Genomic DNA, 19,270 nt, shown 5'->3' with positions numbered 1-19,270 from the left:
CTCTCTGTCAAATAAATAAATAAAATCTTAAAAAAAAAATAAAAAACAAAAAACACCTAGAACCACAGCCTGGTCTCCCTGATCAAGGGAGTCAGTCACTTCATCCCCAGATGGCACCAGCTTGGCTTTGTAAGTTAACTATCACATTATCTGGCAGCAGCCTTCATGTTACTCCTGCCCTCCTTTGTCATTCCCTTTAAAACTCCTTGCAGATGGTTCCAGACAATGCAAAGCATTGCCCAAAGTAAGAAGCTAGGACTGCATTGTCACTAACTTGGGTTTGGCATAAGAGGAAAGGTCGCCAAGTTTTCAACCCTGCTTCAGCCTCCTATTAGCCCACCATGTTGCAAGCGCCTCCTCCTGGTGTGGCGCCAACCAACATAAGACCCAAGGTCGACTCTCAGCTTTCCCTGCACCCCAACCCTTGGGACTAGAAAGAATGCGTTGCCACACAGAAGGCACACTCAGACATGCCTGCATCATCACCAAGTCAAAGCCAACATATATTCCAGGAGAATTTACAAGGCAGAAAGCACCCTCTAATTTAACAAAAAAGCAAGAGGGCTGGGTGTTTCCTTTCTTTTCCAAAACTAAGACACAAAAGCTTTTCTCATATTAAAGAGCCGGAACCCACCCAACCTGATTCTCTCCTCTCAGTCAAGGAGTACATCATCGTCGGCAACCAGGGACCAGGGCAGACTGAGTCATGAAAGAGGCAACAAGAGGAAGCTGTCATCTCTGTCCCACCACCTCTCCAGGATATGGGAGTGTGATGGGGTTGTCAGCTGACTGCTTCAGGGACAGGCAGGGCAGTGCTCTGTCTCACGTCCCCTGGGAACCTGTATATCACCTCACACCACGATTTGCTACAGAAACAGAGCAGGGACCAGCAGAGACAGCCCTAAAATATGATGGTGAAGACTCCAAGTATAGGTCCTTCTTGATGCCTCTAAGCTGCTTGGATCTCCCCATTTTAAGATAGATAGTGAGGCCATTTTATACTCAGCCCTTTTCTGAGCCCACCTCTTTTCATTAAAACTTTTCTGTCCAATGTGCTGTTCCTTCCCTGTCTTCTACAGGGATGATTCCTCCCCTCAGTGACTCCAGAGAAATATCCGTATATTTGCATGAACTGCTGAGCAATCATTGCAAGCATCCTTCCTCCTCCTCCCAGGTTATATAAGCATCCTAAATGTAGGAAATTCTCTTCAGTCCAACTCCCAATTTCAGCTCATTGCAGACTAGTGAGGTGTGAGCTATGGTTCCCCTCAAATCCTTATTTCTCAGGTACTTCCTCCACCTGCCCCTAAGGTCCATTGTGAAGGACGTTGGCCTAAGGCAGGAGTTCCAGATGATAACCACAGTTTTCCCTGCCCCTCCTCTGATTGCAGTCCCCTTCAACTTTGTCTCAACGGTGGTCATCCTTGGTGCACTGCTTCCCCAGGGATGCATGTACAGTCTGGTCAAGGAGAAGGTACTAGAGACAAAGGGTGACTCCTTGCCCTCCTCCTCCCTGGCACTGTCCACCTCATCTCTCCATAGCTCATCTACCATGCCTTTGGAAGGAAGGCACCCAGAACTGCCCTTCAGAGGCCATGGAATTAGCTCAGTGCGTCTCAAAAGATCTGTAGTGAAGAGCCAGTTCATTTTTTTTCCCAATCCATTATGAACTCCAACTTTTATAAAATAAAATTACTAAAAAAGAGTTTAAAGTAAAAGACATGCAAATGTAAGCCCAACTTCTTTTGTTCTTAGATCCAACAGTTATAAAATTATGCTAGCATGTTGCTATAAAAGTTTCTAAACACTGGCTCTCAACTTCTTACCTTAGTCCCAGACCAGCACAGGTATGAGTAGCCTTGCTCTAACGTGAGGCCTTTGCTACTTACTTAACCACCGAAACCCTTGAACCTCTGGTCTCTGCAAGATTGGAGAACAGGCAGCCGCTCAGCTGGTCAGTGATGTCCCCCCTCTGTATATTCCAGGGACTCATTGCCAATTCTTCCTTAGGTTCCAGAAATATCTCTAACATTAGAATAATGCTGACTTCCTCAGGAGGAGATCTGTCTGCACTTCTCACTACTAATCTGGAGCTACCAAACCCTAAAGCAACTTGGGGAGCAATGAGGAAACACTGTGAGAAGGAACAGGCAAACTGGCAGGTCACTGTCTTGGGCCATCCTATGAAGAACCGATGGGAATTTTAAAAAGCATCCCCAGAACATGTGAAGGTCTGAGAATTGTTATCATTCGAGCTGGTAAGTCATGGCCCACCCAGGCTTGCAGTCATGCAAGTACCAGCTACACAATCGGCTGCTGTTTATTCAAAAACCTGTCACTGGAGCCAGGCGGGGGGCAGTCCCTAAATGGCTACAGACAGAAGAGGGTAAGCTTCTCTATAGCATTCAGGAGGGCCTGGGGATTAAGTGGGAGGAAATGGTGACCCAGTTTAAATACTTCCTTTACTTCCAGAAGAAGCAAAGAAATCTCAGTGTCTACCATAACAAAGGATTGATTGCATGTTAGGAACAAAATTGGGTGGGAACTAAAATCACCTTTTAGTAGGAGGAAGCTGGAAAGTGAGGTAGGAAATATAGGGTGGGGAATAGGACTCCATTTGCTTGCAATAATTTTAAAAACACTTTATTGGTGTGTAACTGACATCCAATATAATTTGCATATTTACAATGCATAACTTGACCAGCTTTGACATACATACACACTTGTGAAACCATTAACACAATCATAATAATAATGAGCATACCCATAACAACCCAAAGTTTTCTGGTGCCCTTTTATAACCCCTGTCTCCTACTTCTTCCCTTCCCACCTACGAGGCAACTATTTTCTGTCACAATAGATTAACTTGCATTTTCTAGAATTTTGTGTAAGTGGAATCACACAGTATATACTGTTTGCTCAGATTTCTTTCACTCAGCAAAATTATTCTGAGATTCACTCAGGTTGTTGTATCTATCATGTTGTTCATTCTTTCTTACTGCTGAGTAGTCTTCCACTGAGAAGTAATTTTACATCACAAGCAAGGTTAGCCCATGACTAAGATTTTGAGGTGTTAAGGGAAATTTATGAAGATTTGGGCTTTCCCCTAGAGTGGAGTTTGCTGCTCCTATCTCGGGAAATAAACCTCTATTGCTTCAAAATTAAGGAGGATAACAAAGAAAAATCAGGCATTTAGGATTCTTAAATGATAAAAAGGATTTTGTAATATCCAGGGTCTGTGGGCTGCGGGGAGTTAAGAAGAAAGAACCGGAGAAACCAGGAACCATCATTCCTACCCAAGATACTTCTCAGCCTTTCTGACTTTCAGTCTCTGATTCAGTTTGTTTCTTCCCTCATGGGAGGAAATACTCTGGTGAGGATGTTCCCATCACAGCTGTGGTTTTGCTTTGGGAGTTACCAAAAAGGGAGACTATTCTGCAGTCACAATTAGAGTTATCCATTCATTCACTCACCGGACATTTCTTAGGTGTCTTCTGTGTGCTGGGCATCATACTGGGGATACAGAAACATGCCAAAGACTTATAAGAAGACTTGGTTCCTGCTTTCACAGAGTTGTAGGGTGTGCAGGCCTCACAGCTGGTTATTTTTTGACAGATTCCTTCACAATAAACAAGAGATCAGAGATGGCAAGTAGGTCAACATGGTGGTTGGGGCTGAGCTGTTACCAGCAGGGCGACCAGAAGACATGATTGAATGTGGATACGGTGGCAAAGGAAGAGTTCTGGTTCACAGATGGTCAGGAAGCACAGTGTCAGTGACAAGAATGAAAACCCAGCTGCCCCATATGGAGTAGTGAGGAAGATGGGAAGATTTAGGGGATATATAGAACATGTCTCCCGTCCCCCCCACATGTGTCTTGGACATGCACATTATTGTTTGTCCTACCAAAAAGTAGAGAACCTACTTTTCTAAATAGGTGACAGTGTTCTAACAGAAGGTTTCATAAAAAAACAGACCAGTATTTGCTCCCAATCTTCTGTCACAGAGTTATCCTAAAAGAACACAAATGGAAAATAGCAGGATACAAAGTTGAATGAGTAAGGTGATGATTAAATGATGCTGATAAAACAAACAACCGGGGCGCCTGGGTGGCTCAGTTGGTTAGGCGACTGCCTTCGGCTCAGGTCATGATCCTCGAGTCCCGGGATCGAGTCCCGCATCGGGCTCCCTGCTCAGCGGGGAGTCTGCTTCTCCCTCTGACCCTCCCCCCTCTCATGCTCTCTGTCTCAAATAAATAAATAAATAAAATCTTTAAATAAATAAATAAATAAATAAATAAATAAATAAATAAAACAAACAACCAACCTACTTCTTGGAAGGGAGGGGTCTAGTGGGGAAATGTCCAAAGAAAACACAAAAAAAGTTAAAAACCCACTTGTTTGTGTCTTCTTCAAAATTTCTTGAGTGTTTTGCTATTAAGTTTTTGAAGAACTACTTTGAAACACTCTTCATGGAAAGTCACGGGTTCTCAGCCAAAAGAAACCAAAGTCAACAGTCTGGATTTGCCCGTATTCTGGAGAGAAGCCTGGCCACGGAAGGATGTCAGGGAAAGCAGGGGCAGTGGAGGGGTGAGACCTCGTGGGAAGGTTTTTGCCCGCCTGAGGCTCCACCCTGAGATGCAGAGAGCCAAGAAGAGGCGCGGCCGGGAGTGGGACTACAGCGCTACTGGAGAGCAGCGCAGGGGCGAGCATGAGTATGCAGACAGCCCCAGATGGGCCAGGACCCACGAGGCCAGGACCTGACTGGGAGACCACGAGAGAGTAACCTGATGGGCCTTCGTGATCCTTGCCTATAAAAAGAAAAAGCAAGACTGGATAACCTCTAAGTTCCTTTCTAACTCTAAACATGTGGAATCTCAGTTGTATGATTCACTTCGACATGTATCCATTGAAGACCTTGGCTGTACCTGAAGAAGCTCTGTGGGTCAACAACCACCTACATCCTCTTTGATTCAGCGCACATCAACTAAAAACAATTGAACACCTGTTACTAAATGTATAGTGATATATATTTTCCAGAAAAGGAGTTCTGCAAAAGCTGTCCCTGATTAGAGCCAGGGCTAAGAGAGCAAATCCACCTCTTTGACAATGTGACAATCCGTGTGGTTAGGGACATAGGAAAAGGGATTTTCCAGGAGTCATGGAATGGAAATTGACCCATACCGCAATGGGGAGAGGCCAAGGCGTTGAGAACAAGCCTGCTGCCTCCATGGGCACTGTTGTTGGAAGAGGTGGTCCCAACTTATTCCCAGAACTATCTCCACTCACCCCTCTTGACTCAAGTTAGAGGTAAGTTGTTGTCTGTTGGTGAGGAATGTGAAAACTCACGCACAGATGGGTGGAGCAGGAAGCCAAGGGAAGGTCAGAGAAAACAAAGGGGTTTCCTGTGATGAGTCACTGCCTTCTGGGAAACAGTTTCAGAAGCCACTACATCCCCAGCACCTGTCCAAGGTTTGTATTTTGTGCTGAAAAAAAATGTGGCAAACGAAGCATCGAAACACATCTAAGAACCCACAGGCCACGTACGGGGCAGAAATCTGGGAGAGAGCCAGGCCAGGCCAGGCACATGTGACAATTTGCACATTGCCTGCCAACGTCCCCAAGCGGGGAGACTGTGTGGGTGGGCTGAAGCTCACCCCCTTTTCTTTAAAGGGAGCAAACTTTATGCTGTTCTTTCCTTCGATAGTCACAGCTTGGATTTTCAGATAAAGGTTTTTCTTCTTTTTTTTCCTATTGCCTTCTTATTAAGGTCAACAAAACTCAAAGTTTTTAACTGTAACAAGCTTGCTGAATCTAGAAAGAAAACAAATTTGACTAATTCTGGAACAGGAATTGTTGGACTCCAGGTGGGATGAATTCCTTTCTTGGTTTATGCTGAGCTGAAAACAAAAACCAACATTTATTTCCTCACCCATTAAAAGGGTGAGGTTTATATGTAGCAGGGTAAAAAGCACATGGGCAGTCTCAGGCCACTCCTGGATAGCATCTATAATAAAACTAAAAGAGTAAACCAAGACATAAGAAGACATAGGAGCCAGAACTAGGGGATCCAACTCAGGAGAGAGGTGGAGGAAAGTTTCAGGGTGATGGTGAGGAAAACACATAGCAGTCCTGGAGAGCCACCAGTCCTGATAGGGTACGGGAGAAGGAGCCTCTTAGGAGGACTCTCTTGAAAAAAAAAAAAAAAAATATTTGCACATAGATCAAGATGTGATCAACAGTTATGTGAAAGAGCTCGGTATAGAAAACCAAGCAACGAAGCAAATTAAAACAAAACTAAGTCAAGTATTAACTCCAGGGGGAAACAGTTCGATAAAATAGAAAGCACACTCCTAGAACCCTGTATGGCTCAGCCTTAATGATATTTACATACTTGTAGAAATGTGATCACTGAATATTCATTTAACCCACATTACCAAACAGTGTTGTGACCATATTTGGAAAAAGGGAGGAAGGGAACAGTGAGGGACATGGGTGACACAAATGTAAGAAACCAAACCATCATCTTACATAGAGGAAGTTGATATGTAATATCTAAACCTGAAAAACTAACAAAGAGCATTATAAGCTTGTTATTTAGAAAGTTTTAAGATTTAGAAGTAGTTGCTTCTGGGGTGGAATCAAATGTGGGGTAGGATGAACATGGCAAATATTTCTTGATGTAAGAGTTGTAGTACTATTTTGACTTTTTCAATTATGTACATATATTACTTTGGTTAAAAAAAACTTTTTTTTAAGATTTTATTTATTTATTTGACAGAGAGAAACACAGAGAGAGAGGGAATACAAGTGGGGGGGGGGGAGAGGGAGAAGCAGGCTTCCTGTGGAGCAGGGAGCCCGATGTGGGGCTCAATCTCAGGATCCTGGGATCATGACCTGAGCTGAAGACAGACGCTTAACGACTGAGCCACCCAGGCACTCCCAAAAAAACTTTTTTTAAAAGATTTTATTTTTTATTTAATAGAGAGTGTATGAGTAGGGGGTCGGGGTAGAGGGAGAGGGAGAAGCAGACTCCCCGCTGAGCACAGAACCCAATACCGGACTCCATGATCATGACCTGAGCCGAAGGCAGACACTTAACCAACTGAGGCACCCAGGTGCCCCCCACCAAAAAACTTTTAAGAGTTTAGTCTAGGGGTGCCTGGGTAGCTTAGTTGTTAAGCATCCAAATCCTGATTTCAGCTCCGGTCGTGATCTCAGGGTCCTGGGATCAAGCCCCAAGTCAGGCTCTATGCTCAGTGCGGAGTCAGCTTGTCCCTCTCCCTCTCCTCCTCTATCTATCTCTAAAATAAATTTTTTTAAAAAGACTTTAGTCTAAAGGCTCTTTTCTTCCCCCTCTTTGGGTCAATGCAAAAAAAAAAAAAAGGGAACAAAAGAGAAAAAAGCATGTTATAGAAATTATGAGTAGTATGAGGCCATATGGATAATAATATCTATTGTATGCGTAGAAAAGAATGCAAAATGACAAACATCGAGGTGTTAACAGTGATCATCTCTAAGTGGTAGAATTATAATTTTTTCTTCTTTTCAAATTTTATCTATATTTTATTCTATCTTAATATATTTAATAACATTTAACAAGGATCATATATTGCCTCCATAAAGAAGAAAAACTAATAAAACTTTTAAAATTAAAAAAAGAAGGAAAAGAGGAAGAATGGAAGAAGGGGGTTTGAGTTCAGAAATCAGGCCCTACCTCTTCCTAGGTTTTTCTTCTATTAGGCATGTTTTTATCCTTCTGGGGCTTTAGATTTCCCAGCCATAAAACAGAGATACTGCTACCTACTCTCTCTCTCTCCCCCTAGAGAGGTTACTGCAAAAGGTGTGCGAACCTGCCCAGTCATAAAGCATGTTATTAAACATGTAGACATGGTAAGGGCCAGGGGAAGAACATGCAAAATGAGGGACTCTTTGGACTTCACACAGTCCTCAATGGCACCACTGACCTTCTTCCCTAGAGATCTTCACTCACTCAGAGCTTCGTCAGCCCACCTCAGGGGCAAATCAGATCCTCTATCCCCAACCTTTTCAGAAACCTTCCATTTTCCAGGATACACGGACTTACCCCTCATTCCCCACCAAGCCCACTCCCCCAACCACTCCCACTCCCCCTCCCACCAGTACCTGTCCCAGCCGGATGCTGCCACATTGGCATTTTGCACAGGGCCTCAGAGAGGGCCTCAAAAGGGTGCTCCTCCTAAGACATCTACCAGGATAAGACATCCTAGTCCTGAGGACATTCCCCTCAGAACGGGGTTGCTTTGAAAGGCCAGGATTCAGGCCCAGGATCCAGAAGAGACTTAAAAGTCTACAGGGAGGAGGTGAGTGTATTTAACAATCAATTTCTATCCAAAGCCTTAGAAGTCAGACAGCAGCCCTTCAGACAAATTGTAAAACCTCAACCACCAACCTGTGCTCTGACTCAGTGTTGACCATCAAAACTGCTTATCCTGCATTGATACCAAGAAATACTCTGAAAAGAATCCTAAATTAGGAGCTGTTAGATCCTAATTTAGAATAGGGATCCATTCCCCAGTGTCATCTCTACCTCTGGCTAGCCATGAGATCTTGGTTAGTCATAACCTCTCTGAGTCTCAGGTTCTTTATCTACAAAATGAGACAATGACCGCACTGATTTCATGCTAAAGTCACAATCCTCTCCTGAGCATGTGTTCACAGCTCCTACCATCTTTGGTTCCTTTATTGTTTCTAGAGTTGCCTCTTACTCTGTCATCTACTCTCGAAGTTTGCTTTCCCTACTGTCTTTGTAGCTCTCAGCCCTTTTGCCCGGTCTCCAGGATGCAAGATCAACATGCCCCTGAGGAAAAAGGGAGTAGAGCTGCCTCTACCTCCTGGACTCCTAGACACCAAGGCTCTCTGCCTCCCCCACAGGGTCCTGCCTTAGCCAGCTGTCCTCCAACAGCAAGCTACCTGGAAGTAAGAGTCACTGAATGCATAGAAGGACTAGACACCCAGGAGCTGCCACAGGGCCCTTGACAGAATAATGAGATGTTCTAGGGTAATCTCAAGGACCCTCTCTTTACATAGAAAAGATTACAGAGAGCTACTTTGATTTTTAAAATTTAATCCTCAAACTGTTAAAGTTATAAACTTAAAAATCTAGGTCTTCCTTAAACTTTTGAGTTCAATTTAGAGATATTATTTATCTGTATAAATATAACAAGTGTTAATCACATTTAAGAGGTTTTTAATTAATGTTTGATTCCATTTACAAATTCAGTTTATGAAACTCACTCAAACATTTTATTTATTTTTTTTAAAGATTTTATTTATTTATTTATTTGAGAGAGAGAATGAGAGAGAGCACATGAGAGGGGTTAGGGTCAGAGGGAGAAGCAGACTCCCTGCCGAGCAGGGAGCCCGGGACTCGATCCTGGGATTCCAGGACCGTGACCTGAGCCGAAGGCAGTCGCTTAACCAACTGAGCCACCCAGGCGCCCTCACTCAAACATTTTAAACCATGTTTATATTTTGATATTTAATATATAAATTATGTATATTTAGTATTTAAATTATAATATATTATAAATACATTTGATATATTTATATATTATAAATATATTCAATATTAATATGTAACATGGTATATTTAATCTTTTATAAGTACATCTAATTGTCTAAAAATCTCATATAGCTCTAATAAAATAAACTTCAAAGTATGACAGATCTTCCAGTCTCTCAAATATTCCAATATTGATAGTAATTTTAGAATGTCTTTCAATATAAAATCACAAAACTAAATCATTTCTTAATTACATTTTTTTTAAAGATTTATTTATTTATTTGAGAGAGCGAGAATGAGAGAGAGCACATGAGAGGGGGGAGGGTTAGATGGAGAAGCAGACTCCTCGCCGAGCAGGGAGCCCGATGCGGGACTCGATCCCGGGACTCCAGGATCAAGACCTGAGCCGAAGGCAGCCGCTTAACCAACTGAGCCACCCAGGCGCCCCCCTTAATTACATATTTAAAATGGTCAAAAAATGACCATTACTCTCATGGGCCATTTTCCCTTAAATATTGCAAATGCTTAAAATACCAAGTGTACACAAATTAACAAAACTATTATGAGTTTGATGGTTCTCTTAAACATTTCTACATTTACTTATAAATCTTTGCAAGATTAAAAATGCTAACCCAAGGTCCAGTATTTACATTAGGGCTCACCCTCAGTGTTGTACGTTCTATGGGTTCGTACAAGTGTATAATGACACTGTTCAATGTAAACTATGGACTTGGAGGGAATATGATGTGTTGGTGCCAGTTCATCAATTATAACAAAGGTACCATTCTGCTGGGGGATGTTGATAATGATGGAGGCTATTTATATGTGTGGACAGGGCATATGCGAGCAATCTCTGTACCGACCCCTCAATTTTCCTGCTCTAAAACCGAACATAAAACTGTTCTAACAAAGTAAGTCTTCATTTAAAAAAAAAAAATTGCTCACCCTCTAAGAAACAATGTCAGCTTAAATAGCCTGGGCTCCCCTCCCAGGCAATTTAGGGGGTGCTGTCTCAGCTGGAGTAGGTTTGCTAACAACCAGAGTTCACTGGTGGTGACCCCACAGATCACGGCCTCGTGTTGAAGCCTGTTTCTGAGTTGCCTTGTCTTACAACCTGCCTCCCCAAAATTCAGGTAACTCCTTACCCGATTCTCTTCTCTCCTAGTTCGCCATGTGTTTAGTTTCTTTTTTTTTTTTTTTTTAAAGATTTTATTTATTTTTTAGAGAGCGAGCGAGAGAGAAACAGCATGAGAGGGGAGAGGGTCAGAGGGAGAAGCAGGCTCCCCACTGAGCCGGGAGCCCGATGTAGGACTTGATCCCAGGACCCTGGGATCATGACCCGAGCCAAAGGCAGGCGCTTAACCATCTGAGCCACCCAGGAGCCCACCATGTGTTTAGTTTCAACCAGCCTATTTGCTGGTCCATTCTAGCCTGAACTTTTTTCTTGTTCATTTTTTTAGCACCACAGCTCTTACAGATAGTTCAGTGCCCCTCCCCCCACCCCATAGAATTCCTCACAGTTTTATGCAACTCTGTTTTCCCAGTTCCAAGTTCATGCCACTGACAGGTAGAAGAAGGTGGGGTAGGTAAAGCATATTTAAATTTCTGGATGGCTTTCACCTTCCTCTCTATAAGACAAGAAACAAGCAGAGAACGTATCGCTGTCCCTGCCCTCTCCTTCCATAGTGAGGCCATCTCTGTCACTTCTCATCCACCTGACATCTGGCTTCTTCCAGTAGAGTCCTGCAGGCCCATCGGGTCCAGGCACCCCAGGGTCAGCTCACAAATGGGCTAATGAGGTTGGCAAGAGATTTTGCTTTTTTTCCTCTCTCTCTCTCTCCTATGCACACGCATCCACACATGCATGGGAATAGGTGCGTGTGCACACACACGTCTATACAACTAACCCTCTGTGGCCCAGAGCACAAGCTCCTAATCATGCCCATTAACTCCTATGAGGCTGGGGAATTCCAAATTGAAATCCCTAAGCAGGCCACACTAATTCTATCATATCCTTCAGCTGTTGACAAGCTGCCTATCCTATTTCCTTTTCGGTCTTCTTTTGTCGTGGGTGCTCTTACTTAAATACCAAATAGGTTTTTGCACCAGGGCACACCAGTTGAATGACGAGTTTAGAACAGGCCATTTTCAAGGTGAGGGGAATAACCCAATAAAATTGATGGGGCAAGTCTCCCTGTTCTGACCAAGAGGAGACCATGGTGCAGAAGTGTGGTACAAGGAAAAGGTACTGGACATAAAGTCAGACAAGTTGCTCTCTAATCCAATTTCTGCTTCAAACTGTGCATCTTGGGCCCAACCTGTGTGAGCCCAGGTTCCTCCACCTGTGACATCACCTACATGGCTACAGGGGCAACTGACAAAGATGTTTCCAAGATTACATTTTAAAACATGTAAAACACTTGAATCTCTCCTTTGGTTGGCTACCAGGATTCTGACATGCTCCTGGTTTTCCTCCTGCCTCATTAGCTGGTCCACCTCAGTCTTTGCTGGTTCCTCCTCATCTCCCCAACCTCTAAAGATTGGGTTCAAGCCTTGGACTTCTGCTTTCCATCTCTACTTACTCCTTCGGCGATCTTATCCAGTCGCATGGTTTTTAATATCATCTGTAGGCCAACGAGGTGCACATTCCTATCTCCATCCCAGAACTCTTCCCTGAACTCCAGACTCATATGTCCACCTGCCTACTTATCATCTCAGCTTGGGTGACAAATAGGTATCTCTAATTATACATTCCAACCCTACTCTCCTGCGGTCTTTCCTTATTCAATAAATGACAATTCCATCCTTCCAGTTGATTGGATCCAAAATCATGTAGTCATCCACAACTCATCTTCTTCACACCTCCTATCCATTCCATCATGCTAATCCTGAAATGGAGTTCTAACTTCAAAAGATATCCTGAAACACACTGTTTTTCACCACCTCAGCTGCTACCACCCTGACGCAAGCCAACAACATATCTTACCTGGATTCTTGCGATAGTTTCCTAAGTAGTTTCCTTGGTTCTGGCCTTGCCCCTTCCAGCCTCCTTAGTCTGTTTTCAACACAGCAGACAGAGTGACCCTGTTAAAACATAAATTAGATCATGTCATTCCTCTTCACAAAACTGTCCCAATTTCTACCCATCACTTTCAGAGAATCACACTTACTAAAACATGGGGATCAGGGCGCCTGGGTGGCTCAGTCGGTTAAGCATCTGACTCTTGGTTTCAGCTCAGGTGGTAATCTCAGGGTCATGGGATGGAGCCCTGTATAGGGCTCCATGCTCATCGGGGAGTCTGCTTGGGATTCTCTCTCCCTCACCTTCTCCCTCTGCTTCTTCCCAGCCCCATCCACTTGCACACACACTCTCTCTCTCAAATAAATAAATCCTTAAACAAAATAAAATATATTTTTTATTTTCAAACCAGTGCCTGCTTCATAGAGTTGTTGTGAGGATTAGGAGCCACTATATGGAAAGCCCTTAGAACTGATGCTCACCGAGTGCTTACCGCATAGCAAGCACTACCCTACATACTTTAATATACACTCATTATGTATCAGCTCATTAATTCTCATAAGAATTCTGAGGTATGTACTATTATTATGCCCATTGTACAGCTGAGGAAAACACATTACAGAGAGGTTAAATACCTCTCCCAAGGCCGCACAGCTAGTGAGTGGCAGAACTGGGCTTCCACTCCAGGCAGTGGGCCTCCAAAGCTGATGCTTTCACTACCCTGCCTAGTCAGTAAGACTTCTCCTGTGACATACTCTTTATGTTTTTTTTTTTTAAGATTTTACTTTAAGTACTCTCTATACCCAACGTGGGGCTTGAACTCACAATCCCAAGATCAAGAGTCACACGCTCCACCAACTGAGCCAGCGAGGTTCCCCAGTGACATACTCTCTAGATGCTGAATAGTATCCCATCATATGGAGGGACCATTCATTTACTTAACCAATTCCTCACCAAGTCCTCTGATCATTCCAGAGCTTCTCACTTAAGCTAGTAAATTCATGTATTCGACAAATATTATTGAATGACAATATACTAGGCACTGGGGACACAGCAGTGAACAACCAAAAAATGGACGCAAAACTGTTGTCACGCAGCTTACATTTTTTAGAAGTACTTTTTTTTTTTTTAAGATTTTATTTATTTGAGAGAGAGAGAATGAGAGACAGAGAGCACGAGAGGGAAGAGAGCAGAGGGAGAAGCAGACCCCCCGCCGAGCAGGGAGCCCGATGCGGGACTCGATCCCGGGACTCCAGGATCATGACCTGAGCCGAAGGCAGTCGCTTAACCAACTGAGCCACCCAGGCGCCCCTAGAAGTACTTTTTATAATGGAAGTGTCACCAGAGGCCTGATTTGCTTATGGACTAAGTGTTCTTCTCTGTTGAGGCAATCAGACTCCGTTTTATTCATTTGACGCGTCTCCTGGGCAAGGCACTCAGCTAATTTCTGTGGGAGGAACGAAAATGATTCAGACCTGGACCTTGCTCCATGGAGGTTGTATATTAACACGTGCCTGAGTCTCTCTAGGAAGCAGTTCTTGTAGCACTTGTTTCTGGGTCTATCCTGTGACTTTTCATTTGCATACCTGTCATTAAACATCTAAGCTCCCCAGGGGAGAAGAACATTCATGTAGTTTCCTTTTTCTCTTCCCACAGAGCCTAGAAGAGTGCTTTGAAAACAGTGGTTTCACAGATTTATGGAGTACCAAGTTCTAGAAAGATTCCTCAAAAAACTATTTGGCCACAAATTTGATTCCCCCATTGTTCTGCCCTTATTTAGGCCACAGGAATTTAGTCCATCAACAGACAGAAGAAGCAAAGAATTAAGACTATGAGCCACCTTTTATAATTATAAATATTTTAATTATTCTCTCCCAGACTACTTTTAACCATTTAACCATGGGGATGGAGGAACCCTGGCAATCAACTGGATGCTCACTTCAAAATACAAAAGATTAATCATCACATGCACACAATGCATGCACACGTGCACACACACGGCTGCTTAAAACCCTTCAATGATTTCCCATCATTCTTGAGGAAAAAATAGGCAAATCCTCAGCAAGGCCTCCAATGCACAAGGCCCCAGGTGGCCTGGCTGTGCCTGCCTCTCCAGCCTGGCCTCACAGGGTACCATAAGTGCTCTTGCTTTCTGCACGCCAGCCATAGGGCCTGACTGTGGTTCTCCAAACAAGCCTGCGCCATTCTGCCCCAGAGCTTTTGCACACGCAGTGCCCTCTTCCTAAGAAAGCATTTTTTTCTCCAACCTTCAGAGTCAGTTCAATCATTACTTCCTTTGGCAAGCTTTCACTAGCTCAGGGCCCCAGACTCTACCTGGCATCATACCTTCTCAAAGATCCATACCTCTCCTCTAGGCTCCTATCCATCTGTTCACCAACCCCATTGTAATTTTACTTGTACATGTGAAAATATGTCATTAATGTCTCTCTCTCCTCCACTAAACTCTATGCTTCATGAGTGCAAGAACCACTTCTGGTTTTGCTCATCACTGTACATCCAGAGCTGAGCACAGTACTAGAAACCTTAAAAAGTGATCATTTATGGGCGCCTGGGTGGCTCAGTCGGTTAAGCGACTGCCTTCGGCTCAGGTCATGATCCAGGAGTCCCTGGATCGAGTCCCCGCTCAGCGGGGAGCCTGCTTCTCCCTCTGACCCTCCTCCCTCTCATGCTCTCTCTATCTCATTCTCTCTGTCTCAAATAAATAAATAAAATCTTTAAAAAAAAAAAAAAGTGATCATTTATTCAACAAATATAAAATAAGCCTGTTCTGTGTGCCCAGTCTTGTTCTGTGTGCTGGGAATAGAACAGTGAACAAACGCAAATCCCTGTCTTTCTGGAACTTATATTCTGGTTTTGGAGAAGAGACAGTAAGCAAATAAACAAGTTGATTTCAAGGGCATAAGTGTTATCAGGATAAGGGGGTAAGATGTGACCACTGGGGATGGGGTAGGATACTATTTCAATGATCAGGGAAGGCCTCTATCAAAACATAGCATGAGCAGAATCTTGAGCATTTTGAAGGGGGGCTGGATTTTCAGCGCAAAAATTGGAATAGTCCCAAGCAAACCAGAACAATCAACTGATCACCTTAGCACAGAATGCTGCTGAGAGCCTGGCTGCCTGCCTTCAGCCACTTACCTAAGAATATGTTTCTCTCACACCTTCTAAATGTCTTTTCCAGAAACATTCACTTTTTGAGAAACTGTTAGAGCTTAGAACTTAATAAATACTTTGTAATGATGAGGAGGCTTCCCAGGAATCCACCCCCACTCAGCTTAGGAATGATCATGGCTTTGAGATTCCCAGACACACGAGGCCCCCTCCTGCAGTCCTCCAGCTCTTGGACGCCCATATTTGGACTTCCATTTGGGTGAAATCCACCCACCAGGAAAAGCTCATTTCCTCCCTCCCTCTGGCTCACACTCCCAGCCTGGAACCTTCCCCTGCAATATCCCTTGGCAGACTCCTTCTTCACTCCTTCCTGGCTGGCTGTGCTTCCAGCGAGTTCCACCCAATAGTAAGCTATCTGTCATAAACTACAGAGTGGCAGATCTGTGCCCAGTGGTGCTCCCACTCCTTGGGGCCCCAACAATCTGTGGCTGCCCCCTTGGCACCGATGCTAATTTCTCCCCCATTCTCATTGCTCTAAACTACCTCTTTAATGGATTCCAAAAACAGTTCACTGGCTCACCTTATTTTTTGTTTCATGTTCAATCAAAGTCCTAAGCCACTGTTACGAGCTTCTCTTTTTCTGTTACCCTCTTTCCCACCTTCCCTCTCCCTGGCCTTCTCCCCTTGCCTCCCCACTGCCTCCAACTGAGCTGAGTGTCCTAGTGCTCCAGAGCCAAACCTACAGGGTTCTGGTCCCAATTGTAGGGGCGACATTCTCACCTACCGCATTGGGATGTTAGGAGGATAAAAGAGTTAATTTACATTAAGCACCTAGAACAGTGATACACAGTAGGCCTTCTTCACATGGAGGTATTGAACAAATGAGATGTTGGTTGTCCTGGAGATCTAAGGGCCCTTTGTGCCCTACTCAGAGAGTAAGTGGCTGCAGTCTATGGTTTTATTTGAAGAGACAAAATATCCTTCTACCCAAGCCTCCCTCCCAACTTTAGAATCCCTACAACTAACATCTGTATTTAACAAAACACATGGGCAGGAGGGGAAACATTATAACAATTATTCTATTCTTTTTCTAGAAGAGTTTATCAGATTAAATGGAAGAAGAAGAATAAGGATTATAGCTGGATGGGAAGGAGAGAGTATGCGGCTTGTGTGGGAGAAAGTCCAGGGGGGCACTATAAGGAGGGGGCACCAAGAGGGCCCTGGGTCTTGAGAGAGTGAGAAAAGCTGAAGCAGAGGGCATGCAGAAATGCAAAGGGTGGAGAGAGGAGAGATACAATGACAAAATTCATCTAGGTTAATGGAACCAAGTTCTTTTCTAAACCAACACACCTTCCCTCCCCAGCTCTGCCCCAGTCAAGACTGGGCTGCTTACTGCAGGCATCCTGGTCACGAGAAAAGAGCCTGCATTTCCAAGCCAGTCTAAGCTTGGAGAAAATACCAATTCTACCATTTACGATTGACAAAGTTAACTGAACCTTTCTAAACCTTCTCTGTAAAAACAACATAAAACCCAAAAAACTCTTAAACAGTAAAGTTGTGAGGATTAAATAAGGGAAAGCCTGTGAGATGCCAGGTTCGTGCCAGCTCCTGGGAGGCACTCAAATCATTTAGCTTCCTCTAACTGTTACCCCAGTGTCGGCCCTAGCACCCTCAGTCAGCTTTCTCAGCACAAACTCAGTCCATAACCTCTTGCACAGTTTCATGTCTGGTCTTTCCATGTGACTTATTATATTTAATTCAGTTCAACAAAAATTTTGTAGAATGCCAAGCGCTAAACTGAGTGCTAGGGATACAAAAGGATCAAGTCCCACTTGCTCCCTCCCCCCCAAAACGTGTAGCCTATAGGGGAGACTGGTGAGGATGTAGTTCGCACAGTAATGAGCACACCAATAAGAGGAACACAAGGGCTGTCAGAACACATACAGCTCTCATATCATATAATGAATGCATACATAAAATCCATGTCATTTATGTTGTGTCAAGACTCCTCAGTCACGGACATCTGCAATAGAGATCTGCATAGACATCACAGTGGAGCTAACCTTTATGCTGAAGTAGTTCCAAAGTTGGCACATAACTGAAAACTATGTAAGCAATCACCTTTAAAAAAAAAAAAAAACCATATTATTAATAAAATACAGTACACATGGTTTTTACATACAACCATGCAGTTACACATGTGTAAAAATCTACAATAATAAAGATTATTTAATAAGAAATAAATATGTAAAATATAAGTTTATAAAATTTTATGACATAGAAGAAACCAAAAATATGAATTAGATTGCAAAATCAATGTTCTTCATGTAAAAACTTTTGGTAAAAATGTATGTTTATTTTTTTTTTAAGATTTCTATTTTGGGGGGCACCTGGGTGGCTCAGTTGGTTAAGAGTCTGCCTTCGGCTCAGGTCATAATCCCAAGGTCCTGGGATGGAGCCCTGAGTCAGGCGCCCTGCTCAGTGTGGAGTCTGCTTCTCCCTCCCCCTGCTCTTGTGCTCTCTCTCTCTCTCTCCCTCCTTCTCAAATAAATAAATAAAGTCTTAAAAAAAAAAAAAGTTTTTATTTTTAAGTAATCACTACACCCAGCGTGGGTCTGGAACTTACAATCCCACGGTCAAGAGTCACATGCTCCACCAACTGAGCCAGCTAAGTGCCCCAAAAATGCATGTTTATTTCTGGTAAATAAAGTCCTAAAGGGCCAGGATACAGCTCAACACAAAGCACATTCACACTCTTCAACTGGACTTTTCTGAAAAAATGTACATAAAGGCAATAGACTCAGGAAATCATCCTTTGATTCTTACAGGATCCGGTTGATTTTACAGAGTATTGGAAGAAAACTAGACTCTAAAACTTATTAGCTTTATATCCTTGGACAAATGATAAGATCATAAAATCTCTAGGTTTTAAGAGAACTTAAAGATCACTAGTCCAACCTGTCATTTAGATGTTTCAGTTCCTCCCTAAGGGATCAAACAGCCTCTACTTAGATCATGCCAGTGGCTAGAAACCACCCATTCCACCTAAGAACACCTCCAGCAATAAGTAATTTAAACATGCAATTACTTCAAAAATTTAACACATCAAAATAATGTGTTGCATCAGGATCTTCCTGGCATTGCTTCACTTTAAAAATATTATGAAGAAATTACTCTGCAATATCCTTAGTATATAAAAGGGTCATACAAACAAATCACCAAGATCTCAGTAAATAAAAATATAAATAGAGAATCACAACACTTGTATTAAAAGATTCAGTCTAGGGGTGCCTGGGTGGCTCAGTCAGTTAAGCATCTGACTCTTATTTTCGGCTCAGGTCATGATCTCAGGGTCCTGAAATCAAGCCCTATGCCGGGCTCCGGGCCCAGTGCAGAGTCTGCGGGAGACTTTCTCTCCCTCTCCCTCTGCCCTCCTTCCACCCCCCCACCTCTCTCCCTCACCCCCTACTCAAATAAATAAACCTTTAAAAAAAAAAAAAGGTTCAGTCTAGCTCATTTAATAGGCAAAAAACATTTTCATATCTTAACCCACTAAATAGCAGAGGTTATGAAATT

This window comes from Mirounga leonina, unplaced genomic scaffold, assembly GCF_011800145.1.
Source record: "Mirounga leonina isolate KUSES-001 unplaced genomic scaffold, KU_Mleo_1.0 Mir_84, whole genome shotgun sequence".
Lineage (NCBI taxonomy): Eukaryota > Metazoa > Chordata > Mammalia > Carnivora > Phocidae > Mirounga > Mirounga leonina.
This window is presented reverse-complemented; position numbering follows the sequence as displayed.